This window comes from Phascolarctos cinereus, unplaced genomic scaffold, assembly GCF_003287225.1.
Source record: "Phascolarctos cinereus isolate Bilbo 61053 unplaced genomic scaffold, phaCin_HiC Scaffold_5;HRSCAF=322, whole genome shotgun sequence".
NCBI classification, from domain to species: Eukaryota; Metazoa; Chordata; class Mammalia; order Diprotodontia; family Phascolarctidae; genus Phascolarctos; species Phascolarctos cinereus.
In genome coordinates, this window is record NW_027555958.1 from 440,625,024 (window position 1) to 440,640,135 (window position 15,112).

The 15,112-nt window shown below is 38.9% G+C and overlaps 1 protein-coding gene across 1 annotated transcript in view; it reads left to right on the forward strand.

Moving 5' to 3' along the window:
• PKN2 (protein kinase N2) overlaps window positions 1–15,112 on the forward strand; it is a 176,055-nt gene that overhangs the window by 69,906 nt on the left and 91,037 nt on the right. The window lies entirely within an intron of this gene.

The window sequence follows — 15,112 nt, forward strand, 5'->3', positions numbered from 1 at the left end:
CAGGTTTGACCATATCATTCCCCCCCCCCATCTCAGTAAACTCCAAGGATTCCCTGTTACTTTCACAATCAAATATAAAGTCTTCTGTTTGCCATTTAAAGCCTTTCAGGTAGGTCCCTTCCTACTATTCCAGTGTTCTTTTTTTTTTTTAATTTACTTTTAGTTTTCACCATTCACTTCCACAAGATTTTGAGTTCCAAATTTTCTCGCCATCTCATCCCTCCCCCCACTCCAAGATAGCATGCATTCTTTATACCCCTTCCCCTAATCTGCCCTCCCTTCTATCTCACCCCCTCCCCCCTTATCCCTTTTCCTTTCTATTTTCCTGTAAGGCAGGATAGATTTCTATATCCCATTTCCTGTATTTCTTATTTCCGAGTTGCATGTGAAAAACATTTTTTTTAAAAAATGTGTTTTTAAAACTTTGGGTTCCAAATTTTCTCCCTTCTTCCCTCCCTACCCACCCTCATTGAAAAGGCAAGCAACTCGATACAGGTTATACATGGGTAGTCATGCAGAACACTTCCATAGTAGTCATGTTGTGAAAAACTAAGTATATTTCGCTTCATCCTATTCCACCCCCCATTTATTCTGTTCTCTCTTTTGACACTGTCCCTTCCCAGAAGTGTTTGCTTCTGATTACCCCCTCCCCCCTCTATCATCCCCCTACTCTCTTGTCCCCTTTCCCCTATTTTCCTGTAGGGTAAGATAGATTCCCATACCCAGTTGAGTGTGTATGTTACTCCCTTCTTAAGCCACATCAGATGAGAATAAGATTCACTCATTCCCTCTCACCTTTCCCTGTTTCCCCTCCACTGTAAAAGCATTTTCTTGTCTGTTTTATGTGAGATAATTTACCCCATTCTACCTCTCCCTTTTTACTTCTCCTAGTATAATCCTCTCTCACCTGTTAATTTTATTCTCCAGATATCACCCCTTCATCTTCAACTCACCCTGTGCCATCTCTCTATCTATCTATCTATACACACACACACACACACACACACACACACACACACACACAGAGTTTTTTCCCTCCAACTACCTTAATACTGACAAAGGTCTCATGAGTTACAAATAGCATCTTTCCATGCAGGAATGTAAACAGTTCAACCTTAATAAGTCTCTTATGATTTCTCTTTCCTGTTTACCTCTTCCATGTTTTACTTGAGTCTTGTATTTGAAAGTCAGATTTTCTGTTCAGCTCTGGTCTTTTCATCAAGAATGTTTGAAAGTACCCTATTTCACTGAATGACCATTTTTTCCCCAGAAGGATTATACTGAGTTTTGCTGGGTAGGTGATTCTTGGTTGTAATCCTATTTCCTTTGCCCTCTGGAATATTATATTCCATGCCCTGAGGTCCCTTAATGTAGAAGCTGCTAAATCTTGCTTTATCCTGATTGTGTTTCCACAATACTTGAATTGTTTCTTTCTGGCTGCTTGCTGTATTTTCTCCTTGACCTGGGAACTCTGGAATTTAGCTGTAATTTTCCTGGGAGTTTTCCTTTGGGGATCTCTTTCAGGAGGTGAGTGGTGGATTCTTTCAATTTCTGTTTTGCCCTCTGGTTCTAAAATATCAGTGCAGTTTTCCTTGATAATTTCTTGAAAGATGATGTCTAGGCTCTATTTTTGATCATGGCTTCCAGATAGTCCAATAATTTTAAAATTCTCTCTCCTGGATCTATTTTTCCAGGTCAGTTGTTTTTTCAGTGAGCTATTTCACATTGTTTTCTATTTTTTCATTCTTTTGGATTTGTTTTACAGTGTCTTGATTTGTCATAAAGTCACTAGGTTCCAATTGCTCCATTCTAATTTTTAAGGAAGTAATTTATTCAGTAATGTTTTGGACTTCCTTTTCCATTTTTCCAATTTTTCTTTTTAGGGCATTCTTCTCCTTATTGGGTTTTTGGACCTCTTCTGCCATTTGGGTTAGGTAATTTTTCAAGGTGTTATTTTCCTCAGTATTTTTTTTGGGGGGGGGTCTCCTTTAGCAGGCTGTTGGCTTGTTTTTCATGATTTTCTTGCATCACTCTCAGTTTTTTCTCTACTTCTCTTACTTGCTTCTCAAAATACTTTTTGAGTTCTTCCGTGGCTTGGAGACCAATTCATATTTTTCTTGGAGGCTTTGGATGTAGGAGCTTTGACTTTGTTGTCTTCTTCTGGTTGTATGTTTTGATATTCTTTGTCACCAAAGTAAGATTCTGTGGTCTGACTCTTTTTGCGCTGCTTGCTCATGATCTCAGCCAATTGCTTGAGTTATAAACTCTTTGTTAAGGTAGGGGTCTGCTTCCAGTGTGGAGAATATACTGTCCCAAGCTTCAGGGGTTTTGTGCAGCTGTTTTCAGAGATACTTCTAAGGACCGGTAAATTTTCACTTCTTCCAAGGTGCTATGATCAAGGGTGGGGTGTTTACTCCTTTCTTGGCCTGTGCTCTGGTCTAAGAGTAACCACAAGCACTCTTTTCTGCTTTGGAACTGTGAGGAGGATTTACTCTGCACGGTTACTACAAGCTCCACCAGGCCAGCACTCCTTCTCACCCCAGGACCACCCCCCAGAACTGTGACCCAGATCCAAGCACAGGCAAAGCAAGAGAATCCTGCACCAGCAGAGAGATCCCTGCATTCCCCCTCTCATCAGCCACTGGATTCCCCCTGAGTCTGTGGGCTGGAAGCTCTGGAAGCAGCAGCTGCCCTGCAGCTGAGTTCAGGGACTGAGACCGGGCTTGCATACACAGACTTTTCCCACTGACCTTCTAAATTGTTTTTGGCTTTCGTGGGTTGAAAAGTCTGGAAACTGCCACAGCTGCCTGCAATTCAGTCTTCTGAGGCTTGCTGCAGGCTCGCTGAGGCCTGCCTTACTTGCGTGCCCATGCTGAGCTGCGCTCTTCTCCGTGCTTGGTGTGATATACTTTTCTGATCAACCATCCAGGCTGTCATGAGCTGTAAATTTGCTTCACTCTGTCTTTTTGTGGGTTCTGCTGCTTTAGAATTTGTTTAGAGCCATTTTTTACAGGTGTTTGGAAGGGTTTGGGGGGAAAGCTCAAGCAAGTCACTGCTTTTCCTCTGTCATCTTGGCTCCCTCTTCCAGTGTTCTTATAGTTTACTCCCTCCAGATACTCTAAATCTAGTGACACTTGCCTTGCTATTCCTTCTATACAACATTCTATCTCCCACCTCCGTACTTTTTCAAAACTGGAATTTTTGCCATCATCTCTACTTCCTGGCTTAATTCAAAATTCAGCTTAAATCCCTCCTTCTGCAAGAGGCCCTCCCCAGTTTCCCCCACTGCTAATGACTTCACTTGGAGATCGCTGTATCTGTCTTGTATATTCATAGTTGCTTGTGTGTTGTCTTTTTCATGAAAAGATGAGTACCTTGAGATCAGGGGCTGTTTTGTCTTCCTTTATATCACCCATTCTCACTTATCACTGTGGCTGGCATGCAGCAAGAGCTTAATAAATGCTTGTTGTTTTGAGTAACTGCATAGATAGATACAGGATATTATTAAGCTCTTAAACATGTATCTTGCCTTTGACTATATGACAGCCCATTCTCTCACCTCCAAAAAAGTTAACTATAATCAGCATACTTAATAGTACCTATATTTATAGAATTATTAAGTAGAAGTTAAAGTGAAGTCTAAGTAGTGTATTCATTCAATAAATATTAAGTGCTTGCTATGTGTATGGTACTGTTGCAGAATATTTAACCATTATGGCTTTACTGGTGTGGTGACTGACAAAAAGATCATATTAGAGTTTTAAAGGATTGACTCTTAATGAAAATCTGAAAGGGTACTATAAAAGGTAAATTTCTTTTTTCCTCTTAAAAAAGTTTTTAAAATTATTATTAATAAGAGGAGTATATAGAATATTTGTAAATCTGCTAATGTTCCAGGGAAGGCAAGGTTAGGACATATACACAGAAAAGATATATAAAAAGAAAGAAAGGGAGATCGATGAGAGATGTAGATCAGTAGTATTTGGTGCCTCACGATAAATATGAGCATAGAATTTGGCATTGAGTTATTTGATCCCTTACAAATCTCCAGTCATCAGCAGGCGGCTTTGCTACATGATCTGCGCAGTACTAAAACAACAGAGGCAGGTGGCACCATAGTGTATTGGAAAGAGCTGGTTTGGGAGCCAGGCTGGGTGACCTTGGGCAGATCCCTATATCTGGATCTCAGTTTCTTCATAGGTAAAAATGAAAGAGGGTAAATGACCTTGGAGGTGCAATCAGGTATGTTGATATCCCAGCACCTCTAGTCGCACTACATTTCCCAAGAGGAAAATCACTTGGTTTGAAATGACAGAGGCCATAAATGACTCTTTTTTTTTAAGCTTGGGATATCACAGAAAGCCTTAGGACAAAAGTCATTTAGTAAGTCACATCCCATACCCATTAAAAACAAAGAAATGGGAGCCAAATTGCACCTACAGAGGGAACAGAAGAGCTGGGCCATCTGGCCCCTGCACTCCTCCATCATCCTCAAACAACACTTGATCATGGAAGCTAATATTTGGCTATACACTTTAAAAAAAGACCAGAACTCCCTTGCATGTTTTGCTCCCAGAGCTAATTACATGACATCTGAGGGGAAAAAATGTCCTTGCTATCTCCATGGTGTGGCAACATTCTATGAGAACATGAGTTACCTAGTAAGTATTATGCTTACTTTGTACAGGAATGTAGAAATATTATCAAGCAAGTAATTGTTGTTAAGGATGAACTTCCCTTCTTCCACTTGAAAATCTGTTCCCAATGGAAAGATGTTAGATCTTGAAAGAGTTCTGTACTATTCCTACTAAAGAAATCATTCTTGGTGCTTTCAGTCCATGATTCCTAAGAACTTTACTGAAGCCAGTGATATGTGATATCTCTGGGTTTATGTGGAGGCAAATGATTGTGGACACAAGACTGAGTCAAAGTGATATTCCTTGGCATTGCTGAATGTTCCTGGGAATAGGTCTTACTGGGCTTTAGTGAATTTGGTGCATTTGGGGGATGTATCCTGTTGTAAATAGCAGGAGTTAGCTTTACCACCTTATTTAATTTTGTTGTATTATCTGTAATGCTTGTGGCTGACCAGAATGAGCTAAATTGGCTAGATGTGATCAGGTGGAGATCCTTAAGGCAGCCACTAACTGATGGTTGCTGTTCAGGAGGATGGCCATAGGTTAGGAATTGCAGTATACAAGTGTGGCAGCAGGAGCTAATATTTGCAGGTCTTGAGGAGGCATTTGGTCTGGCAGCTAGAAGAAGGTGAGGGTTGGGTGGGATATGTCTGATCTGGTAATGTAACAAGTGAAGCAGAGCTTCTCATTGGGATGAACCAAGTTGTTGAATGAGAACAAATAGAGGCTTGATTAGTCAACCAAATTATGATCAGATACAGGAAGAATGACAGGGCAGGGCTGTACTGATGCATTGGAAGCTATCAGCAAAAGCATGAAATGTCTAAAAGAATCTTTCTTTGTAAAGGACAGCTAAAAGGATGTCTGTGTGCTTGTAAACTGAAACCATCCCTGGAATGAATAATTTAACCCAGCCTTAAGGGACCCTATCTACTGAGGTTATTCAGGCTTATCTACGGTGGAATTTTAGCCTTCTTATTCCATAGGTCTCCTCAGTTTAGTAGCAGGAATCCATATTTGAGTGTTAGGGCTCAGGAGCTAGACCATAATGTACACTGTCATCCTCATCCTTAGGATTCACATTATTCAGTTTGCTTGCTTTAGGGGTGCTGTGGGGGATAAGTTGACATACTAGTAATTGTATATGGGATAACTCAATTAGTGATCATGGTGGTAACAACTCACAATTGTATAGCACTTTAAAACTTAGAAAGGAAACTATAATATACCACTGAGTGTAATTATTATAAGAAATCTTATCTGGACAGATTCCATAGTCTGTCTTTCAAGAATTGGGAGGCATCATTCAAGAGCCTTGATAGAGCTATTCACTTTTAAAACATAGTGTTCACAGCCCAACATGCAGTGTCTGGAATAGTACTGAAGTTTTTTTAAGAAACTACTTATTCTTACGTGAAAGGAAGATAATTTTTTTCCTCCTCTAACAGTGGCCCTTTCGGCTCCATTCTTTTCCCTGCAGATACCATTCCCATCTTAGCCTGGGGTCCCTGGTACAACTCTTGGAGGTCTCTGTCCCAGGTTTCACATTCTCTTTCATTCTAGCATATCAAAAGACACTCACACAACTTGAACCACTACTATGATAGAGGAGATTCTCTGGCTAGAATCAAAGCCAGGGTCATTAATTTGACTAAGCTGAGGTGGAAAATTAAGAGATCTCTTCATTAAATGTTTATAGTTATATATAGCATAATCACCCACTGCCATGTTAATTCTCAAGCCTACTAGCACCCCTGCCTTGTCATACCAAGGCCAGATTTTCCTTCTTACTATACGGGGTAAAAATTTAAAAATTATGATATCCATGATGCTCCAAGTATGTATTTTACTTGAAGGTCTATAGATCCTCTAAAAGATTTCAAGGACCACATTTAGCAATAAAGTTGCTTAAACTGTTTCCCCAGTTTCGTCAATGGTGTCTCCAAGTCCAGTTCAAATTGCATGGTAAAAGTAGTAAGTGCTTAGGAGTTGAGAGCAGGAAAAGAACATGTCTGATTAGGATGATAAGGAAGAGTTTCACACAAAAAAATTATACTTAAAGTAATTTGCTTAGCTTCTGGGATAAGAACTCACTGTTTGACAAAACTGCTGGGAAAACTGGAAAATAGTGTGGCAGAAACTGGGGATACACCAACATCTTACACCACATATACCAAAGTAAAATCAAAATGGGTACACAATTTAGATATAAAAGCTGATACTGTAAGCAAACTGGGAGAGCATGGAATAGTTTACCTGTCAGATTTATGGAGAATGGAAGAATTTATGACCAAAAAAGAGATAGAAAACATTATAAAATGCAAAAATGGAAAATTTTGATTACATTAAATTGAACAGTTTTTGCACAGACAAAGCCAATGCAACCAAGATTAAGAGGGAAGCAGAAAATTGGGAAAGAATTTTTACAACCAGTGTCTCTGATAGAGGCCTCATTTCTACAATATATAGAGAACTGAATCAAATTTATAAGAATACAAGTCATTCCCCAATTGATAAATAGTCAAAAGATATGAATAGGCAGTTTTCAGATGAAGAAATTAAAGCTATCTATAATCATATGAAAAAATGCTCTAAATCACTATTGATTACAGAAATGTAAATCAAAACAACTCTTTGGTACCACATTATACCTATTAGATTGGCTAACATGACAAAACAGGAAAATTATAAATGCTGGAGAAAATGTGGGAAAATTGGAACACTAATGCATTGTTGGTGGAGTTGTGAAATGATCCAATCATTCTGGAGAACAATTTGGAACTATGCCCAAAGGGCTATAAAAATGTGCATACCCTCTGACCCAGCAATACCACTTCTAGGGGTATATCCCAAAGAGATCATAGAAATGGGAAAAGAACCCACATATACAAAAATATTTATACCAACTCTTTCTGTGATGGCAAAGAATTGGAGGTTGAGGGGATGCCCATCAATTGGGGAATGGCTGAACAAGTTGTGGTATATGAATATGATGGGATACTATTGTTCCGTAAGAAATTATGAGCAGGTGGACTTCAGAAAAACCTGGAAAGATTTATATGAACTGATGCTGAGCAACATGAGCAGAACGAGGAGAACATTGTACACAGTAACAGCCACAATGTGCAATGACTAACTTGGAAAGACTTAACTCTTCTCAGCAATACAAGGATCTAAGACAATTCCAAAAGACTCATGGTGGAAAATGCTGTCCACATCCAGAGAAAGAACCATGGAGCCTGAATGCAGATTGAAGCATACTATTTGCTCGTGCGCTCGTGCTCGCTCTCTCTCTCTCTCTCTCTCTCTCTTTTGTTTTGTTTCTTCTTTCTCATGGTTCCTTCTCTTTGGTTCTAATTCTTCTTTACAAATGATTAATGTGAAAATATTTTAATAAGAATGTATATGTAGAGCCTATATCAGATTGCAAGCCGTTTTGGGGAGGGGAAAGGGAGGGAGACAGAAAATTTGAAACTCAAAAGCTTACAGAAATGAATGTTGAAAACTAAAAATAAATAAATCGAATTTAAAAATTAAAAAAAAGAAAAGCAGTTTGGATTTGGTTAAGTGAAAATGAAGGAGAGCATTCCAGATTACTGGAATGGTATGGACACAAGGATGCAGGTAGGAGAGTACAAAATAAATTCAGGTAGGAAGTCACAAATGAACAATTTGACTGGAGCACAGGATCTGTGTAGGCAGCAGATAGGTAGAGGTGAGCTTCTAAAGGTCCTTGAATGTCAGGCTAAGGAGATTTAATTTTGTTCTGTGTGAAATGGGGAGCCATTGATATTTTTTAACCCATGGAATAATGCAATAAAATTGATAGTTCAGGAAAATTGGTCTGTTAGCAGAGGTTCTTAGCACTGGAGTCTGAACTTTATGTTTTTATAAATATATTTCACTATAATTGCTTTCCTTTGTAGTCTTAATGTATTTTATTTCTTTAAAAAGCAATTTTTAGAAGGGGTCAATAGGTCAAGGCTGGTAACTCATTCAAGCACAAAAAAGGTCAAGAAAACTTGTGCTGTTGTTATACTGATTAAACCATAAGGAGAAGAGAATAGAAGCAGAGAGGCTAACTACAACACCAATATAATAATTCAGATGTGTTATAGATGGATATTACAGAATCGAATAAAAGATCACACTGCAGAGGCAGCATCAGTAGGACTTGCTGATTGATTGGATGTCAGGAGTAAAGGAGAAGTCAAAAATTGCTCTTTAAAATTTAGAGTCACCATGAGTCAAAATGATGGAGCCATCAACAAGAAGGAAAATCGAGGAAAAGATTTTCTTGTGGGAGGGAAAAACTGATGTTTGGCTTTAAACATTTTGAATTTGAAGTAATAGTGGCACATTCAGGAGGAAATATACAGTAAGAAGTTGAAAATGTGACATTGGAAGTCGAATAAGAGGCTAGACTCAGGTTAACTTCATTGAGGTAGTATTTGAATAATAAAAGTGGATGAGCTCTCCAGTGAAAAAGTAAATGTGGAGAGAGAAAAAGAGGGGGATGAGAGGGATATTTGCTGCCACCAACTTCCTACAAAACAAACACATTCTGTGGAACTTAAAAAAAAAAAAGAATAGCTAGTCGGACCTATTAGGAGTATTTTATTAATACCTGGAAATGATGGCTTCCAAGTTTCATTCCCCTCCCCAGCATCATCCCTTAGCTAATAGTCATTTCTGCTATAATGCTTATTTCAAAAATGTGAATTTGTTTCAACACGATTGCTATATGAGAGAACATTTTGAACATAACTCCAGTTTTGGTTTGCAAGTGCACAATTTCCTCAGCGAGAAATAGTGAGAATGCAGAAAACTATACCACTTCATAATAACTGACAGGCTCCAAACCATCTGATACCTACTTCCACAAACAACCTTTAGGTCTTTTTTAAGGTAAAGTGCCACATATATTATGTATTTTCTGGTATAGTAGTGGTTGTGGACAGAGGAAAGCTAGTCCAAACTCCCCCTCATCACCACCTTTCCCCATGGGCTTTTGAAGGGCCATTTGTCAGGCCAGGTTGCAAGTGAAGGCCTCAGGGCTGCCACTATTTTTTGTAGCATTTATGTATTTCTTAACCGTTTAACATGTGTAAAACTGTACCATTTTTGTTGGGCTCCTATCTTTTTTATGTCACTGATGAAGTTTTGGAGCATTGTACCCTAGCCCCATTTTTCTCATAAGCCCTTTGGCTTTTATTGTGTGATTTTTTGATTAGTAAAGTTCCTTTTGGAAATGGATATGTTGAATTACGCTGCCCTTTAATACCAGCAGGCTGATGTCTCTAGGATGACTAGGCTTTAGCCCTTAGAAGTTTGGAATAGCACCCCAGAGTGGACATTTAGCTACATATGCCTGCTGTAAATAGCATTCCATTCTCCAGCCCTGTACCTTTGTACAAGTGATTCCCCATGTCTAGAATTCACGCCTTCCTCTTTTCCATCTGGTAAAATCCCTAGGTTCCTTCTAAGTGCAGGTTGGGTGCCACCCTCCTTCAGTCAGTCAGTCAACAAGCTTTAATTAAATGCTTGCTATGGGCCAGGCACTGTGCTGAGCCCTGGGGATATTAAAAAAAAAAAGGCAAAAATATAGTACCTGTCTTCAAAGGGTTTACATTTTAATGAGGATTGCTATATGCAAACAAACATGTAAATACAAGCCAGACAAAGAATACCTGAAAGGTAATCTCTGAGAAAAGGAACTAGGAATGGGGTCCAGGAAAGGCCCTGTGTGCAAGGTAGTATTTGAGGTGAATCTTGAAACTAGTAGGGAGAGGGGAGGAAGGAGAAGATTCCAGGCATCAGGGATAGCGCTATCACTGAAAGGCATGAAGCGGGGAGATGTGCAAGGAACAGCGGGCAGGCCAGTGTTGCTGGGCCGGACAGTGCTTGGAGGGGAATAAGTGTAAGAAGACTCAAAAAGGAGGTGGAAGGGGCCAGGTCTGGAAAGTGGGAAGGGAAATATGTGTGACATCCTTGGTTAGCACGCGATATATTCTCCTCTTAGGAATACTGTTATAAATGGTGGCTGTTCATTGACAATATTGTACAAGTTATTTATTCTTATGTTTCTTTAGGAGCAAAGACCCTACAACATATATCTTCCATCCTGTTTAATAGAAATAGAATTATAGAAAAGTGACATTTTCTGTAACATTCCTGGTAGCTTCCCAGTGAAGACTTCCTGTGACAGGAGATTTACATTTTTTCTATGCAACTCTTTAGATTGTTGGGATAGCAAAGGACAGTTAAAGAGTTCTTTTGTTAAACTGAAATATGCTTCACCATGGCTTCTTCCCTTTTGTCTATGTTTTGCCTACTATAGCAACCTAAATTGAGTTAACAGCCCTTCCAGGATTAATGCTGGAGTCTGGTTATAGTGTTGCTTAATATGTGTGTTTTGCAGGATTACATTTTATGGCTTTTGCAGACTGGCTTCAGAACCTCAGTTACTGTTAGAGCATTATTTCCATGGGAAAGTCTGTTCAGAATCCAAAATGACTTAAGGATTTGCTTTTGGAAAACGACCCTGTTCCATAAGTTGAAGATTGTGTGCATATGTGATCTTCAGAGCTTTCTGGATTGGCTTTCCTCTTATGCAGCACTGGCTGATCAACACCTGTTGATCATTACTCTTGATTGCTAATGTGCTGATTTCTAATGGTGGTGTGAAGCATGTCCGGAAAGGCATAGGCAGCAATAGGCATCCATTTTTCTGCTTTAGTTCCTTACCTTGCATTTGTACAATAGTCTACTCTCAGTTGCAGTTTATAGGAATTCATTATGTTTAAACTGCAGGCCCTCCTGTCTTTTAAAAGAGAAAGAGAACAAGACAGTATAAAAATACAAAGAAATATGTTCTTTAAGCGGCAGTAAGTATAACTTTTAATCCAGAGAGATTTTTTTTTCAGGCTAGGGTAGTGGGAATGAAACTTGTTTCAAGGTTATACCACATTTTCTTTCATTGTTCTTGCATTCCTTTATGAACTCTTGAAATATTTCAGACTGTAGGCAGTGTCTCTATGAGCACCTCATAGTAAGATTTATACAACAGTTTTTCTTGGAAGAGTTGAGAATGCTCACACATCTTGAACTTTAGACTATTTTCTGTGGCTTCAGAATTTAAAATAATAGAAATGGCCAGTGTTATTGAGTAACAGATAAAATACCAGCAATATAGTTTAGATAATTAGAAAGTCATATAATGAGAGTACTGGATTGGTTGTCAGAGGAGTTGGGTTCCAGTCTTGATCTTGGTCTAGTTTCATAACTTCCTTGGGTTTTTGTTTCTTCATCTTTACAATAAGGGATTTGGACTGAATAACTTGTGGTCCTTCTGCCTCTAAATCTGTGATCCTTTATGAATAGATGCATCATACATTCTAATTGAAAATTACAGACTTCTTTTCCTAGAAAAAAATCTGCTTTGGTGTTTCCGTATTTCATGCTGTGCTGTCTAAAATTAAATAAGGTGTTTTGTTGCTGTGTTGTTGAGGGAAATGTACTTGTGTCCTCTTTGAAGGCTTGATGAGCTATTGCTAGGAACAAAGGAGTAAAGAAAACATGTTATGGTCCTAATTTTTCTTTTTAGGAATGGTAGGAAATGAGCTAAATAGAAATAAATAATTTTTTAAAAGTCAAAATTAACTTGTCAAAGAAGGGTGCTTGCTGGTAATTGAATAACTAAAGACAATATTATGTATCCCTTGGAAACCACAAGAATCCGACCTAGATTTTCCTGTATTCTACTAAGCCTATTGAAAAGATAATATATTAACACCTAAAGATATATAGCTGTACCACAGTTTCAAAAGCAACTGAATCCTTTTTGTGCTAATTTATTTTAGGGAGTGGGGAGGAAGACCTGTGGTTTCATTAATATAGGGGTTCCTGGTGAATTTCTCCCACCATTAATGCAGATCTCTTAACTGTTCTGCAATTTATACCCTTAGAGTTTCTTGGAAGTATTGAGAGATTAAATGACTTGCCCAGAGTCACATAGCCAGTATGTATAAGAGAACTCAGCTATTCCTGACTCTTACTATTTCTGTTCACCATTCTATACTGCCTCTTAGTTCCCTGGCCTCATTGGGAATTAGATACATTTTTAAACATTACTTATGTAACTGCTTTTGTTATTTAATCTAGGTATCCCCACGAAAAAAGAAACACATTTTTGATCCCAACATATAATGGAAATTATACTTAGGAAGTCATAACATTCATTTGGATGATTGTTCTTTTTTTATTATTATTATTATTATTATTATTTAAGGTGGGGTTATGCCATCCTATTAAAAAAACCTTCTGTTTTATACATATTTTTCTTATTGGCAGTACTCAGTAGGCTTATACTAAAGCTTCTGTACCTCTAGTACACGCAAGAGTCTGTTTTCATTGGCAAGTTATACTGGGATAGTGTTGAACAGGTATTGAGATTTCAGAAAACTTAGGGCTGAAAAGGATCTTAGAAATCATTTAGACTTAATCATTTCTTACAGGGAAGCAGAGAGAGGTTATGGCTGATTTTAAGGATCACATAGCTAGTTAGTGGGAGAACCAGAATTTGAACTCAGTTCTTTTGATCCTCAGGTTTAGGCTAAATAATATAACTTGACAATAATAATAATAGCTTTTACTTAGCACTTAGTGTTTACAAAGCATTTTACAAATATTATCTCAATAAGGAATCTCTTACAGTTCATCCTAGATTCTCAAAAAGGACGAGTAACATCATGAGGGTAATGTCTTGACTTATGAATGAGATTGTGCAGACAGAGGTTAAGTGACTTGTTCAGGGTCACACAGCTAGTAAGAGTCTGAAGCTGGATTAAATTCAGGTCGGGTCTTCCTGACTACAGGTCCAGATCTCTGTCCATTACACCACCTCAATGCCTAATGGCACCTGCTGAAGAATAAACAAAAATTGAACTTTGACAGTTGTTTTCTGCAGTTAATTTTTGTCCTTCCTTTTCCAAGCTATTGACTCTCTCTTGCATACCTTTCGTTTCTTTTCCCAAGTTTTCTTCTACCTCTTTCATTTGACTTTTAAAATCCTTCTTCAGCTCTTCTGAGAAGGCTTTTTGGGCTTCAGACCAGTTCATATTCCCTTTTGAGGTTCCAGTTGTGTGTTTGTTGACAATGTTGTCCTCTTCAGAATTTCTGCCTTGATCTTCACTGTTTCCATAATAAGAATCTATTGTACGTTTCTTTTTGCTCATGGCGTTTGCTTATTTCCTGTCTTTTAAAGAGACTGTGCTCTCCTGCCGGAGGGTAGGGGGCACTGAACCAAGCTTCTTGTGTTGGGAGCCCAGGGCCTGGTCACTGGTATTGTGTGCTGGGGCCTCTGATGCTGGCAGCTGGAGGCTGTAGGGTTCTGGCAGCTTAAACTCTAGGGGTAAGATTGGATAGTCTGGTCCCTGGAGGTTGCCTGCTCACCTGGGCCTTTCCTTCACTTTCTTCAGCTCCTTTCAGATGAATGTTGCAGGATGTTTATCCTCCTGGGGCCCCTTGGAGTGCTTCCCAGGGTTTTGCTGAGGACCTGGGAGTCCCAGTTGCTGTAGAATGCCAAGGCACCTGGTGGTTTTTCGGAGCTGATTTCCACCGATTCCCCCCACCCTCACTGAGGCACTCAGGGGTCTTGGTGTTGGTATTTGCCTGCTTCACCACCTGGGTTTTAGGATCTCCTCCTGGTATGCTGAGGTGGGGCGTTCCACTAGCTTGCTGGGACACCTCCTGTTCTGTATTGCTCTCCTTCCCCCAGGGCAAGAGAGGCCTTTCTCATTAATCCTCCAAGCTACCTGGGCTCCCATGCTACTGTACCACATCTTTCTTCTGGTTCAGCTGTTCCAGGGTTTTTCCTGGGGCAATATTTTCTGGGCTTTCAGAGGTTAATAAGGGACGGTAAGAGTGACTTACTTCTTATTCTGCCATCTTGGCTTCCAGAAGTGGAAGTCAAACCTTGGCAGTTGTTAAAGATTTGTTAGCCATAATACTGAATTTGTCAAGTTTTTTCAACAAGATATCAAGAAAGAACTGAGAATCTTTTTTAAAATAAGGACCTCAAAGGTGTACCTCAAAATGGATCCTCCAAACCCCCCCCCAATTTTTTTTTCAATATTGGGACTGCTCTACATAGCAGCACCATTCACCCTGAAAGAAATTTTTGTAGGTAGACCTTTCTGTGACAGAAATTAAATTAAAAAGCCTTTGGATGCCTAAAACTTAAGCTCCTCACAAGTACTATATTATTTATACTTATGTGACTTCTAGTCACAAAGTGACATTCGCATTGGTTTATCTAGCATTTAGTTGTGATCTCTATGGAATCAGATAAGGAGCATGGTACTAGGCCAATATTATTCTTAGCAATAAAGGTACTCTAGTGGCTTTCCAGCTTTTTTATTTTTGATGTATTGCAGAGCCTTGCAAATAATAGGTGTTTAATAAATGCTTGTTGA